The sequence below is a fragment of the Lepus europaeus genome, chromosome 4, assembly GCF_033115175.1.
Source record: "Lepus europaeus isolate LE1 chromosome 4, mLepTim1.pri, whole genome shotgun sequence".
NCBI classification, from domain to species: domain Eukaryota; kingdom Metazoa; phylum Chordata; class Mammalia; order Lagomorpha; family Leporidae; genus Lepus; species Lepus europaeus.
In genome coordinates this window covers 123,593,052-123,604,347 of record NC_084830.1, presented here as the reverse complement: position 1 = coordinate 123,604,347, position 11,296 = coordinate 123,593,052, and the positions used below count along the sequence as shown (strand labels likewise).

The window sequence follows — 11,296 nt, the reverse complement described above, 5'->3', positions numbered from 1 at the left end:
CGCCCAGCATGTCTCAGTCATGGGATGAGGGAATCATAACAGGGCTCCCTGAACCTCTAGGTGGAAAATGAATCGTTAGAAACCCTGCTTCTTTTTGTTTCTTTTTAAAAGATTTATTTATTTTTATTTGAAAGGCAGAGTGAAACAAAGAGACAGAGAAATATCTTCAATCCACTGGTTCATTCCCTAAATGGCCACAACAGCCAGGACTGGGCCAGACCGAAGCCAGGAGGCAGAAACTCCATCCACGCCTCCCACATGGGTGGCCAGGCTGAAGCACTGGGGCCATCTTCCCAGGTTTTCCCAAGAGCATTCACAGGAAGCTGACAGGAAACAGAGCATCCAGGACTCTGATATGGAATGCTAGGTTAATACCCTCTGCCACGCTGCTGGTGCCAACCCTACTTCTTACACTACTGTACGTTTTGTTTCTAATGGGTCTCGTCAGGTCCTCTTCATAGTTTTTGGACAGCTAAGGTAAAAGAGCCCTGGAGTCCATCACCTCTGGCTTGACTTCTCTGTGTATTCATTCTTCAGAGAGGGTGGGCTGGAGGAGCAGAAGAATCTGCAGGAAGGACCTACAGGACCCAGCTTCACCCAATCTCTATACTTCTGGGCATGCTTTTCAAAGATAATTTCCATCAGTTTCATGCTAGTACTATGAAAAAGTAATGCATCATCATTACATAGCTCTTTTTTTTTATTTCCTCCAAAGAGAAAAGGGCAAACAGCTTCTGATCCCACCACTAACGGCGTGTTATGATGCTGAACCTGTCATTCATAATCATGCATACTCATGTTTATGCTTTCTAACCAGCTTTTTCCATTTTCTGCACCATGAACATGTGGCATATTCTTACATTTTTAATTTGAACCTTCTTCTATTGAATATTTTAATGTCTTCATGATCAGTGGCATACTCTATGAATATGTGATAATTTATTTAAATAAGGCTCCCTTACCAGATAGATTTCCCAGTGAAGGAATTTTTTGCTTTTAGGAACAACACGTTAATAACAGCACTTAAGAAGTACTTTTTCCAAAAATATCAAATCAAATCTAATTACACATTTAGCTCTAACTTTCACGATACAGGAAATGAAACATTCCGAAGAGTACACAACATGGGACATTTTACAGAACTATGCAGCTAGCATTTTCAGCAAGTTGCTGGCAAGCATACAAGGAGGGTGGGTGTCACTGTTCTAGGTGAGAAAAAATACTAAAAACATCGTAGGAAAATGCAGTGTATAGGTCTTATTTGGATATTGATTTGGATTAACCAATTTTAAAAGAATACTTGGGGATGAGGAGGAGAAACAGTGGCATTCAAATATGGACTAGTATTGAAGATCTGCCACTGGTTTTCTAAGGTTCAACAATGGCAATTATGTTGAAATGTATCCATACATGTTACATACAGAAACACTTAAATAACAAATGGCCATCATCTTAGGAAGTCTCCTAGGGGCCAGCGCTGTGGGTTAGACAGCCTCCTGCAGTTCTGCCATCCCATATGGACACCAGTTCGAGACCCGGCTGCTCCATTTCCAATCCAGCTCTCAGCTTTGGCCTGGGAAAACAGTGGAAGATGGCCCAAATCCTTGTTCCTGGCTCTTGGCTTCGGATCCGTGCAGCTCCGGCCATTGCAGCCAATTGGGAAGTGGACCAGCGGATAGAAGACTGGAAGACTTTCTCTCTCTGTCTCTCTCTCGTTCTGCCTCTGCCTCTCCTTCTCTCTCTGTGTAACTCTTTCAAATAAATAAATCTTTAAAAAAATAGTAGTTTCCTGATCCCTAACAATGTCTAAGATTTGCTTTAAAATTGCAGGGAAAAAGAATAAGAGAGGAACATTTAGTAACCACTACTAAGCTTAAATCTGGCTAATTAAATCTAGATGGGCTCCTTTCAAGGCCTTCCACTTTATATATGCTTAAAAAATATTTTGGCTCCTTTGTACAGAAAATCCCAAACACAAACAAAAGTCAAAGCAATACTAAATGAACTCCCTTTTAGGATAGGCATTGTGGGACAGCAGGTTAAGCTGTGGTCTGCGATGCCTGCCTCCCAATTTGGAGAGCCTGGTGTAACTCCCAACTACTCTGCTATTCCCATGCAGCTTCATATGAATGTGGCTGGGAGGCAGTGGATCATGGCCCAACTACTTGGGTTCCTGCCACCCACACAGGAGACCTGGATGGAATTCCTCACTCATAACTTCAGCCTGGACCAGCCCTGGCTGTTGACATTTGTGGAGTGGAACAGCCAATGAGAAATATCTGTCTCTCGCTATCTCTTCATCATGCTGCCTTCCAAATAAGTAAATGAATTTTGAAATAGTGAACTTCCTTCACCCATTACCCAAGCTCAGCTCTCATTAATACATGGTCAATATTACTTTCTCAATATCACCTCCCATTTCCTCACCTTCATATTATTCAAAACAAATTCTGCACTTCCTATCATTCATTCATAAATACTTTAGTATGTGTCTCTAAAGGATGAGAGGTATTTATTTATTTATTTATTTGACAGGTAGAGTTACAGACAGTGAGAGAGAGAGACAGAGACAAAGGTCTTCCTTCCGTTGGTTCACCCCCTAAAATGGCCTCAACAGGCAGAGCTACGCTGATCCGAAGCCAGGAGCCAGGTGCCTACTCCTGGTCTCCCATGCGGGTGCAGGGGCCCAGGCACAATATAATTATCATATATATCATATATATATCATATATATCATATATAATTATCATAATTATCATACTAAAATTTAGCGGTGAGTGTTTGACCTAGAAGTTAAAAGTCTGTACCCCATACTGGAGTGCCTAGGTTCAAGTCTTGCCTTTGCTCCCAATTCCAGATTCTTGCTGATGTGCACTCTGGGAGGCAGCTGGTGGCAACTCAAGTAACTGGGTCCCTGCCACCTATTATGGAGGGAATTAGACTGAGGTCTCAGCTCCCAGGTTCAGGCTGGCCCAGCCCTAGCTGTTGCAGATATTTGGAAAGTGACTCACTCTCTCTGTGTGTCTCTTTCTGTCTCTCTCTCTCTCTCCCCGCCCCCAACCCTTCTGTCTCTATGTCTGTCAAGTAAAAATAAATTAATAAATATTTAAAAGTCATCCAACAATAACACCTTAACAGAATCAAATGAGCAGTAAGTGCTTAAATTTTTCTATAGGCCTTGTAAACATTTTTGAGTTTTGTGATTTCTCTAAATCAAGAAAAAGCAAAATTAGAACACTGCAATATGAGTTTTATTTTTTAAAAAAATATTTATTTGCTTGAAAGTGAGAGTTACACAGAGAGAGAAGGAGAGGCAGAGAGAGAGAGAAAGGCCTTCCATCCACTGGTTCACTCCCCAGATGGCCCCAATGGCTGGAGCTGTGCGAGCCAGGAGCTTCTTTGGGCCTCTCACAGGGGTGCAGGGATACAAGGACTTGGGCCATCTTCCTCTGCTTTCCCAGGCCATAGCAGAGAGCTGGATCGGAAGTGGAGCATCCAGGACTCAAACTGGCACCCATATGGGATGCCAGCACTGCAGGCAGTAGCTTTATCCACTACGCCACAGCACCAGCCCTGCAATATGAGTTTTAAAGCTCTTTTCATCTATGGATTCCTCTCCATCTCTCTATTCTTTTTCAATTTTTGTTGAAAAACCAAGTTGGCTGTCTCATAGGAATTCCCCTTGTCTAGATTTTGCTGATTATGTACCAACACTTAATTAACATGCTCCTCTTCCCACTGTATTCCCACTAAACTGATCATAATTTACAACCCTGATAAGATTCATGCTTGGTTTTTTTGGCAGAGTTGGGGACTTGACTTTCTATCAGGAGACAAATAATGTCTATTTGACTCCTTCTTGTGATATTAAGAATCATTGATGATTACTGGCTAGAATCATTATAGTTCTTGAAATATTCCATTATATAAAACATAAAAATAAATAGAAAATATTTAAAATAGAAAATATAAAAATAAGTAAATATAAATTTAATGATAGGAAATGCAAATAGGAAAGAGGTAGCCTTGTATTTGCAAAATTAAAAATATCAGATCTATTGTTACTAGTAAAGAACAAGTTGAAAAACAGTATGTATAAAATAAACTTATGGATGATTATTATTATGAATATGTGAGTATGAACAAAGGAACAAGAATGTATACAACAAATTCTTTATACAATGAGTAAATGGAGGCATGGACAGATAATCAAGATAATTTTTGTTATTGCACTGAAATAAAGACACAGACTTTATTTATACACAAATATACATTGCAAGACAGAAGGAGTTTCAAATCACAACTTTCTGGAGCAGGTGGCTCCCACGCCCTTCTGACAGGAAGGTGAGAAGTGGGGAGGGTAATTGGGTCACAGCACTGATGCGCGGGAAGCTCACCAACAAGGAGGAATGTGGCAGGAAGAAGAGATAGGGAGGAGGAAGAGGAGGAGACCTTAGGGGAGGAAGAGAAGGAGGTGGTGGAGGAGGATGAAGGGAAGAAACGTAGCCATGAGGGAGGAAGAGATAGCTCCAGCTGCTTAGGAGGGACACTGGCCTCAGATCCTGTGATGTGTGACCTTGTCATACATCCCTGTGCCTTGGACTGTTCAGCGGGTCCTGCTCCAGAGGAAGAAGTTGCAGCAGGAAGAGGGGTCTGTAGGAGGACCCATGACCTGGTGCACATGTAGAAGGTTGAGTCCTGGCTTCTTCATGGTACATAAGACACATGGCTCCCTATGGCCCCCACAGAGGGTCGTAAGGGCCCTCCCACCTTGCACAAAATTCCAGAACAAGGTCTATACTTTCTTGGCATCTTTGACCTCTGAAGCCTTAGCCTATCCCTCTACCACTTTGGCTATCAGCTCCTCTTCTGGAATCTTTGGCATCAACAGGGTGGGCGAGGTGGCTCCGAGTCAGGAGAGGTTTGGAGATGGCTAGAGGGGGGTTGAAAATATCTCCTTGTGTTCTTCTGGCCTCTGCTGAAGCCAAGCTGACTTGCTCAAGACCCGGCTGAGTGGATACGGGTCTTGTTCTGGTGTGTCAGTACCCGAGTTTGATTGCCGAGCTGCGGTGCCAGCTGTTCCAACACAGAACTTTCATAGTAGGGAACTAGAAAGCTGAGGGTCTTAAGCTGAGTGCTTGCAAACTCAGGGAGGAGGCAGGTACACAGTGGCATGCTGTTTTGTGGGTACACGGACACACTGAAGACTGCACCCACAGGGCAGTGGTTGGAGGCCATCAGCTCAGGCAAGAGGAAGGAGCTCTGGAAGGTGTCTGTGAAGAGTCCTGTCCCCCAGCACATAGTTAATCCAAGAACCTTTGATGAGATGACAGGCACTCCTGACCACTGAACAGCAGGTGAAAACCCACTCCTGCTTTTGTGGAAAGCAGCAGGAGCTAAAAATAAAGGACGCCATATGGGACTTAGTCTGACACCCCAGGTTACCAAAGGAGCGTCCATCCATTTGCGTCTTGGGTCCTCTTCAAAGTGTTCCATGTTGACAGCATCCCAGTGGTCAATGGGGTGACAGGCTGCATTCAGGTCACCCAGAATGATCACATGGCTCCCGATGGCCAGCAGGGCTTATGCTCAGATCTGTAGGAAGCAGTAGAATTACATCTTAAAGGTCAAACACTCAGGCTTCCCAGGATCCACCTGGAGCAAAAAACACAGATTAGAAGCAAGGTCCTCTGGTTTCCCTCTGAAGTATGAACACTATGTTGTGTGAGGAGGGCCTAGCTTTCACTATTCAGAGCCCAGAGCTCCTCTTGAGTGAACTTATCCATGTTTCCATAGCAACCCACATCACCATTCCTAGTGGCAAATAGGCCACTCAGGCCTTCTTCAGTAGCCACTGGGGTAGCACTGTGTGGACAGAAGGTGATTATGCCAGAATAGCCACTATGGTTCCCAATGAAGCTGAAATAAGAGGTATAACCCTCAATGAGAGCCAAGGACTCTGTCAGCTCATCCCTGGTCATTTTGGTCTCTTGGAGACAAGCCATGTTCACAGCCAGCTCACCCAAAATGGATAACAAGGACACAGTGACAGAGTTTTCTGGGTTCCTGATGTACATCCCCTTGTTGGGGGTTCCAGGTCCCATGGATATGCCAGCTCACCATGTGCAACATATTAGGAAACCAACAGGATGGCCACCCTATGTCAAGGCACGGGTGGGTGACTTGCTGTTGTGGAGTAGACTGCTAACCACCTCCTATGCTGATGAGACAGATTTTTAAGTACTTTCTCTATTTTTATGTATTGTTTGCAACTTTTACAAGGAGAAATGTATTCATGTTGTAGTCAAGGAATTAAATCAATTAAAATAGCACTTAAGTAGAATGAGTAATTGATCATTACCTTGAAAAGTATCTTCACCCCCAAATCTTTATGCATAATCATGATGAGATGCCTTAAGAGTTGCTTAGAAGGAAAATAACTGGCTAATTTGGGATGTTTGGGTACATGCTGTGCAACACTCCTCTATAAATCTTACTTACTCATTTTCCTACTAGTAGCAAGAATTTGCTCCACAAGATCTCCTGTGTCACTTTCCTTTGACTGAAGATCTTTTAAAATGTTAGCCCTGGACTTTCAACATGGAATAACCTCATTCCTCCCAGATCCTCCCTCCTACAACTAAAATCCCTAGTGGAATGAGTTGTACATTGACTTCATCCTATAGTCCAAAAGAAGCAGGCAGTAAGTCTACTGTCAAGCAGAAGGAAGTTATGGAAATCAGAGTTCCCACATGGAATTGTGCTGCTTATGTTGATTATACATTCCCTGCCCAGTGGCAGCAGGCAGAGCTAATTATTAGCAATCAAATTCCCATGCAAAAGCAGCATCAGCAGTCCATCAGAAAGCCAGCCCTCCACTCCCATCCAGCAGTAAGTTTTCACAAGGCACCACGAAGTGGGACTAGTCACCATCAAGTTTCACACCACCACCACCCCAAGTGTGTGGATATCTGAGTCTCCACTCTAATTTGCAGCAAAGACAATGAATAAGGCAGTTGGAAGCAGGATTAACACTCCTATCACTTTCCACCAACTTCACATGAGCAGGACCAATTCCTGGTGAGCTAAACGTCAACTCTTCAATCAGCACGATGTACACAGAAGCAGAAGCAGTAGGAGTTACTTGATACTGTCTCTCTCCTCCATCCCCTGATGTTAGCAGAGTCCAGTGGCTGCTTAGCTTTCACATACACACTCAGTATTTACTATATTAGAGCAGGGACTAATCAGAACTTTGCTTCCCTCTAACATCTAACCTTTGGTGGCAGCAAGACATGGCTGAGAACTGATCTTATCCATGTGTAGAGGCAGTGCTACATAGTGCTCTACTGCTGCTGGAAATGGGAAAGTTGGGATCAAAAAAAAAAGTTGGACTTCCACCCTCTTATCTGAAATGATGTTGGCAGAGCTCAGTAGAATGTGAGTCCACACAGCCACACAGTTCCATGCTGTGTTCCTCAATAAAGAGACTGCCTGCTAAGAAGCAAGGATTAAGTAGGATCCAGAGTCTTGTAATCTGGTGCTGGTGTTGCAGCATGCAGGTTAAAATGCTGTTGGCAACACAGGCATCCCATACAACTACTGATTAGAGTACCAGATACTCCATTTCCATTCCAGTTCTCCGTTAATGTTCCTGGGGAGTAAATGGAGGATGGACAAAGTACTTGGACTCTGCCACCCATGTAGAAGATCAGGATGCAGTTCCTGGTTCTTGATTTCAGCCTGGCCCAGCCCCAGGCAATGCAGCTATTCAGAGAGTGAACCAATGGATGGATCTCTGTCTCTCCTCTGACCCCCTGTAACTCTGCCTTTCAAATAATTTTTTAAAAAAATCTTATTTTAAAAAAAGAATCTTAGAAAGGGTCAGCATTGTGGCATAGCAAGTTAAGCCACTGCTTGCAATGCCATCAGTCCATAAGGGCACTGGTTCAATTCCCCTCTGCTCCACCTCCAGTTTATATGGAGAGGCAAAAGATCTGGGATAGCCAACACAATATTGGAAGAGAAGAACAAAATCAGAGAACTGAAGCTATCAGACCTTAAGATTTACTACAAAAGCCACAGTAATCAAGACAGTGTGGTACTGACAAAATGATAGACAAATAAATCTGTGGAGGAAACTAGAGAGAGCAGAATAGGCTCACACAGATGCACTCAATTGATTTCTGACACAGGGACAAAGGCCATTCAATGGAGAAGGCTGGTCTTTTCAACAGATGGTGCTAGGACAACCAGAAATCCACCTCCTGCCAAAACAGGTCCCCTTAACAAACTTATACTTATCATAAAAATTAATACAAAATGGATGAATGGGCTTACATGTAAAATTCAGTATCCCCAAAGACCCAAAGGATAACATAGCAAAGAATCTAGATGACTTCAGTTTAACACTGAGTTTTCATGTATTACATTAAGATGTAATTCATGAAAGAAATAAGATAAGCATGGCTTCATTAAAATTAAAATCATTTGCTTGGTGAAAGACACATTCAAGAGAATGAAAAGACAAGTGACAGATTGAAAGAAATATTTACATAAAACATCTGTATTTCATATTGGTCTGTTATCTAAAACACACACACACACACAAACTCCCTTGAAAGTCAACAATAGGGTCTGTTTTTGTTGTATATTTGATTAATCCACCATCTGTGACAGTAGCATCCCCTATGAGTGTCAGAGTCCCAGATGCTTCTGATCTGATCTAGCTCTCTGCTAATGCACTGGGAAAGCTGAGAAAGATGGCCCAAATACTTGGGACTCTGTCACCCACATGGGAGACCTGAATAGAATTTCATGCTCTGGGTTCTAAGCATGGGGCAGCCCCTTCTGATGTGGCCTTTTGGGGAGTAAACCAGCAGGTGGAAAAGGTTCTTTCTCTCTCTCTCTCTCTCTCTCTCTCTCTCTCTCTCTCTCTCTCTCTCTCTTTCTCTCCCTCCCTTCCTCCCTCCCTCTTCTCTCTCTCTCTCCCTCTCTCACTCTCTCTCTTTCTCTCTCTCTTTCCCTCTGTTTCTACCTCCCTCCCTTTCCCTTCCTCTTTCTTTTTGTATCTCTCCATCTCTCTGTGTTATTATGCCTTTCAAATAAATAGATAAATCTTTTAAAAAGAATCTTAGGAAATCCAAAGATGGTGGTATAGCAACAGGATGATCCAAGTCATGAGAGGCAAAATAGATAGTTAAAAAGGAGAGAAGATGCATGCCAAAGATAGAGCCACGGGAAATTCTCAATGGGAGGCCAGGAGAGCAACATAGACTAGGTAGGTCTGTGCCAAAGGAGCAAATAAGAAAGGAAAGCAGTGGAGCTTGGACCAGGGAGGTTGGAATTCAGAAATTTAATCATCAGGTTACTTAGAAGCAAAGAGAAGCATATTTACGATCTAAATGAAAAGTGCTCCCAAGAAACTGAGAAATTTAAGAGAAGTCAGAATGAAATACTAGAAATAAAGAATCTAATAGATCAAATAAAAAAAATGCAGTGAAAAGCCTTAACAACAGATTAGGTGAGACAGAAGAAAGAATATAAGAATTAAAAGAAAAAATTCTGAAAATATTACAGTCAGACAAAGAAAAAAAAAGAATAAATTAGAAAACTAATAAACATGGTTGGATACCTGTAAGATACTATCAAAGAACCCAACATATGGATCCTAGGATTTATGTAAAGCATGGAAAGAGAGAAAGGATTAGAAGGCCTTCTTAATGAAATAATAACAGAAAACTTCCACAATCTGGAGAAAGAAAGAGACATCCAAGTACAGGAAGTACACAGAACTCCCAATAGACAAAACCAGAAAATATCTTCAACATGAAGATAAAGGAGAGAGAAGATAGAAATCAATAAAATTAGAGGTGAAAAAGGAAAGCTAACAAAAGACACCACAGAAATAAAAAGAAACCTCAGAAATACTAAAAAGAGTTGATAGAAAAGAACTGGGAAACCACGTCCTGGCTGCTCCACTTCTGATCTAGCTCTCTGCTATGGCCTGGGAAAAGCAGTACAAGATGGCCCAAGTCCCTGGGCCCCTGAACTGACCTGGGAGACCCAGAAGAGGCTCCTGGCTCCTGGCTTCAGATCAACAGAGCTCCGGCCATTGCGGCCATCTAAGGAGTGAACCAACGGATGGAAGACCTCTCTCTCTCTGCCTCTCCTCTCTCTGTAACTCTTTCATATAAATAAATAAATATATATTAAAAATTTTGGGATATGTAAACTAAGGAATACCACACAGCAGTAAATAATAATAATAATAATAATAGGCCGAAGCTGCGGCTCACTAGGCTAATCCTCCACCTGCGGCGCCGGTACCCCGGGTTCTAGGCCCAGTTGGGGCACCAGATTCTGTCCCGGTTGCTCCTCTTCCAGTCTAGCTCTCTGCTGTAGCCCGGGAAAGCAGTAGAAGATGGCCCAGGTGCTTGGGCCCGCACCCGCATGGAAGACCAGGAGGAGTACTTGGCTCCTAGCTTCGGATCGGCGTAGCCTGCCGGCCATGGCGGCCATTTGAGGAGTCAACCAACGGAAAGAAGACCTTTCTCTCTGTCTCTCTCTCTCTCTAACTCTGCCTGTCAAAATAATAATAATAATAGTAATAAAGAAATCGGGTCATTTGCAACAAAATGGATGAATCTGGAAAACATCACACTTAGTGAAATAAGCCAGTCCCAAAGGGACAAATATATAACCCTGATCTGTGAGAACTTATAGAGTACCTAAAACTAAATCTGTAGAAGTGAAATTGACACTTCAAGAAGGGATGACTTCAGCTTCCATTGTCTTGACTATCGAGGAACAGTTTAGTTTTCTTTGGGTTTTTTTTTTTTTCCATCTTTTTTTTCTTCATACTATTTGTTGAACTCTTTACTTAACATAGAGTTAATCATATGTGTATAAAGCCAATTGAAAATAGATATCAGTAAAAAATAACACAGGACTAAGAGAGGGAGGAAGAAGTTTGTAACTGCAAAGCTGTATAGTTCTGCATACATTCCTACAGACTTATTTCTAAGGGTACAGTTTAAAAATTTGTCATAGAACTCCAAATCCCATTAAGCTTGGTGGTAAAAAGGCATCTTAATTGTTAAAGTAATCATATGAAGTGGTAAAGTTACATATAGATAGCATTGAGTGTTAAAGAGATCATATAAATAAGATCAAGGGTCTGGTACTAATAATAATAGAATTAAAAAGGAAAGAATGTTTCAACATGGGAAGCAGTCCAAACAGCAGACTCATAGAATGACAATCGCTCTAACCAGCAGTCTGACCTCACAATCAG

General features: G+C 42.3%; 1 pseudogene; it reads right to left on the bottom strand.

Moving 5' to 3' along the window:
- Window positions 1-4,998: 4,998 nt before the first annotated feature.
- On the bottom strand, window positions 4,999-6,132 carry LOC133758763 (DNA-(apurinic or apyrimidinic site) endonuclease 2-like; annotated as a pseudogene).
- Window positions 6,133-11,296: the final 5,164 nt, after the last annotated feature.